This window comes from Aphelocoma coerulescens, chromosome 6 (assembly GCF_041296385.1).
Source record: "Aphelocoma coerulescens isolate FSJ_1873_10779 chromosome 6, UR_Acoe_1.0, whole genome shotgun sequence".
Taxonomy (NCBI): domain Eukaryota; kingdom Metazoa; phylum Chordata; class Aves; order Passeriformes; family Corvidae; genus Aphelocoma; species Aphelocoma coerulescens.
Window position 1 is genome coordinate 25,408,967 of NC_091020.1, and position 4,935 is coordinate 25,413,901.

The window sequence follows — 4,935 nt, forward strand, 5'->3', positions numbered from 1 at the left end:
TACAGTTTTAGATCTCCACTATCTCATTTCTTGATAGTTGGTTTTCCAAGAGATTTCAAGAAGATACAGTGAATAAAAGACACTTACTAGGATTGCTCTTCGGGTATGATCACTGGTGGAATGGGAAATGGGAACTGTTGTCGTTAGGTTTCAGAGTTGTTCCTCTGATGAATGTAGCTTTTTATAGGAAGTATTTAATTTTGTCCATGCTTTTTCTGTGATGGAATTACTACAACTTCTGTGGTGTTGTGGGCAGGTTTTTTTTCAATATGAGAAGAAAAGATGCACATTTCTAGTTTTCTCTGGAAGGCATTTTCAGCCCACTATCTATGGAGGTGCTGCAGCTAATGATCGCTGTGTACTTTAGCTATCCCATATGTATATGCCCTTGCCTTTCTAGTAACCAGAGGCAAACTCCACGGAATCACTGAATATTAAGAAGAAATTAAGAAGAAATCTTAAAGATCATGTAGTCCCAATCCCCACTGCCATGGGCGGGGACATCTCCCAGATTCTGACATAAATTCTCTCAAACTTCTGGCATAAAGATGAGAAATGCACCATAATGCCCCAGTAAGAGCAGGAGAGGGCATTTGTCTAAGGCATGTGTAGTATTACAGGTTGCTGCAGCCAGCCCAAGTTTCTATATGATCCTAGGGGTTGGATTTTTCATTCTATATGAAAAATGTCAGTTGTGCATTTTTTTTTAGCTCATTGTAGTAGAGCAGTGCGGAAGATAAACCCAAAGCCTGGTGTGCTTCAGTGGTGCAGGCTACCTGTGCAAATTGCATTGATGCTTACAGCATGATCCAGGCCCTGAAAAGTGGGAAAGGCAGGAGGAGAACTAGTGAGACACTGGACTGGGGCCTTGTTTTATCTGAGCAGCCACACTGCACTGTTTTGTCCAGTCAACCTGTGACTGTCATTTCAAGAGTCAATATGGTTTCAAGATTGACTCTAAGACTTGGAATATGAGATGCCTTTGGGACAAGATGATAAAGAGGAGGCTAATAGTGCTGCAGTAGCTTACAGACATTGGAAACAGAGTTAGAGAGAAGATGCAGCTTATCTTACTGGTTGGAGAGGGATTAATATGTGTTAACAGCCCCAACATATGCCATATTGGACATTAGGAAAAGTTTCTTCTCAAAGAAAGTGCTGCAGCAAGGTACAAGAAAGTCTTTGGGGATTTTCAAGACTCATGTAAAGATGATGATCTGATGGGAACCACTCTGAATGGGTTTTCTTTACCTCCTATTACCACCCATCCTTTTTCTTTACCCCGTACAAGGTCTGGGGGCTGGCAGTGACAAGCAGGTTGTGCAAGTTCTCACCGTGAAGCCTGTCTCTTCCGGGAATGATTCCTCTGAATGCTGTTGGCAGGGTTCTGGTGTGATCTGCTAATGTACTGGTGGTTGGATGCTGAGACATTACTCACTCCCATGGAGAATTACAAGCTGGGGAGGCCAATGGGTTCACTCTGTGCCAGGTAGTTTTTCATTAAGATGCCTTGCAATGCAGTATGTGATGGGCAATATTTGCAATTCCAAATAGACTGCTATGCTTGGAAGGGAGGAAGGGGAATCTTTAGGCAGGCAAAGCTGCATTTAGTTGTCAGCCACGGGTATCTGCTCCAAAAGTCCAGCTGGATTTCAGTCTAAAATGTTTACTCCTAGAGTGCAAAAATGGTAACAGAGCAACCATGTTAATTGCACTGCATTTTGTAAATATTTTAATTTCTATCCTAGACTGATTCTTTCTCAAATACCTTTTGACTAGGTTATGTTCTTGCTGCCATGGAAGGTAGTCCAACTCTGGCAAAATATCTTGAGGCATTACCACTTTCCTCTATCTTTATTAATGAAGCTTGCCACTTAAGTCCTTCTCCAGGACCTTGCCAACCCATTTTTAATTAATATTTAAATAGAAGATTGGAAATGAAAATTAAACTCTGGCATGGCAACTGCTTTTGTGGTTGCTTTGAGTTAGTAGCGCAGGGAGAAGACATCTGGAAAATATTCTTTGTGTTATTTCTCTCCAGACTGGTTTCATTGCAAAGTCAGCTTGATGGCCAGTATATGGGCCTGGATATTATTTGTGGTCCATTGTGGATATTGTTCCCTGGGCCGTTTCCCTGCCTGGCACAGCAAACTGTTGATGTTCTTGTAGTTCCAAGCTTAGAAACAGAACTGCTCCTGTCCTAGGTGTCTGTCAGCAGTTTCTCTTCAGACCTCAGTACTCAGACTTTGCCATGATTAGGGATGAGGCCTAGGACTTGTGGCTAAACTTTCACAGTGGACTAAATGCAAATAGAAACAGCTACGTGATTCTTTAATTATTTTTTTCATAATGGAAAACATTCACCCAATCAGACGATGAAGTCTTTTGAAAATGGGTGTGAGCAGATAATTTATGTTAGGCAGGGGAGATTTTTCTCAAATGGGAGGTGAGATGAAACAAATATTTTCTTGAAGGCAAGGCTGTAGGAAGATGAAACTTTCTGAGAGTTTCCAAATTTATAGCTGCATTTGTAGTAGAGATTTTAGAAAACATAGCAGAACAGCGTTGTCTAATGGGAAAAGCACAGGTTAAGGGCAAAGATCTTTAATGTCACTTGTACTAAAGGATACTGGAAATCAGTCTTGCAAACAGTCAAGAATTTACTCAGGTCATACCGTGGTGTACTGCTCCTTGAGCTCCTGAGGTGTCTGTGCATAGAGCGGAGAGCAGTACATGGTTACTTCAGTCAGCACTCATACAATTTCAGATTCCTATCAGAATTGAGGGCCAAGCTCATGGTTAGGGTTGGTTGAAGACATTTCAGGAGACCTGTTATGGAGCTAAGGCTTGGGTTTGGCTCGGCTCTGGTCAATTTTCCAGTGAGAATGTGTGTTTGAAGGTGTTGAATCCAACCTGCCTCAATCAAGACAGTAAATTAAATGACATGTTCCTTGTGAAACATTGAATGCTGCAATTGCAGAAATTCCCCAAAGCAGCAAAGTATTTGTTTGGATCCTCAGTTTAAACTGATGTAGGATTGATCTAGGCTAGTTTACTGTAGTTGAGAATTCAACCTGCAGGACCCTATAGCAGCGGAAAATAAGATTGAAAAATGAGTACAGAGGTGAGGAAACATGGAGCAGTACAGCAAGGAGACCTGTGGGCCCTTTATGTTTTCTGAATTACAGCCGCAGGAGTGTTGGCAGAGGAGTTGCCTTCTCTCTTGTGCCCAGCCTTTCACTGTCTCTTGCTTGACTCTGAGTTTGTTACTCTGTGCGAGTTTGACCCACACTGTAAGCCATGTTGGAGACTACTCTGGTGACACAGTTGGTGGACCCCAACAGGAATTTTAAGCTGAAATACCCCTTAGCTGGAATATACTTTGCTGCAGTCACACCTTTGCATGCAACTTTCCTGGTTTGCTTAAACTCTGTGTAGGAATCCAAGGTAAACAAATTCCCAAATCCTAACTTCCCCTTAATGTTCAGGGAGAACCACATCACTGTTGTTAGTATTTCTTCCGTGCAAAAAGGAGAGCATGGAAGTATTTCCTTTCCTTCCTTTAATGGGGTGTTATGAGACTGAGGGAACCAAAGAAAATTTGCTGCATGTTTGTAGAACGTGGCTGTGTGGGTATAAATATATTTGATAAATAATCTGCCATGGAAATTTTAGGGTCAATTTGCAGCCCTCATAACCACTGGAGTCCCAGAATGCAATAAAAGTAAGAACAGATTGATGCTGAGTGATCATATCTCTCTTTTGTTCATCCCTCTCGGTGCTGAAGGAGACCTGATTTCTCTCCCACCGAAACGAGTGGCAAAGCCCTGACACTGAGGCTGTCGCGGTGTTTTTTCCTCTTCGTATTGCGACATGCGACACAATCGCCGGCCAGGCAGCTCTGCAGAGCACTACAGGGCCTGCGTGCCCCAAATAGCGGCAGTTTTAATTAGCTCCAGCGGGGTGTGGATCCCCGGGCACGGCAGAGGGAAGGGTGCGGGTTGCCCGGGTGAGGGAAGCGGAGCCGGGCGCTAGAGGGAGCGTGGGCATCTGAGAAAGGGAGGGAGCGCTGCTGGAGCCCGGGACTGCGTGCTGGGGAGGCAGAGGCTGCTGGAATATCGATATGGAAACCCGCTCGGAGTCACTGACTCTGGGAAACTCCCGCTGTCTGGGGTTCCCTCCGTGAGAGAGGAGAGTCCTACCAGACACGCGGTCGTGGTAAAGCGTTCTGCCATGCCGTGCACTGATGCTGTCTCCCTTTGTGCTGTCTCTAATCGCTGTCAGGCTTTTTCCTGAAGATGGGATTCCCTGTGCCGGAGTCTCTCATCTGCTCCGTCCCCTCCAGCCTGAGTCATGTGCCTATAAAACCTCCAGCATCCCCCTCAGCTGCCGGCGGTGCTGCTGGTGTGGGAGAGGGATCGTGTTTGACCTGTGCGGCACGGGAGGCAGCGATACGGGTCCTACTGCACCCTGCATCTCCCCCATTGCCCTGCCCCGTTGTGTCGGGGCCAGCCCCCGAGGGTGACTGCTGACAGACCCACCTCGATGCCGATCTGCTCCCTCTCCCACACCATCGACAGCGACGGGGGAGGGCAGGAGAACTGGGCTCCATCACCTCTCTCCCTGTGCCTGATCCACAGAGGATGCTCTTGCCCTGACAGGTCCCTGCAACTTGGCACTCTTGAAGTTGAAGGTGTTGCACAAATCTTAGTGTTTGTGTTCCTCTTTCCATTTCTTGTGGATGTGGAGGAACACAAAGAATTGGAATCCTTACTAGCCACTGCTCTGTGGGACAAAGAAACATTTCCTGGGAATAATGGTTGCACATATCAATCTCTTTGGGACTAAAATATATGTTTGGGATTTAAAAAAAAAACTAGGACCGAGCAACTGCAAATCACTTAGGTCAATGATGGGCTGAAGAACTTGGGATGC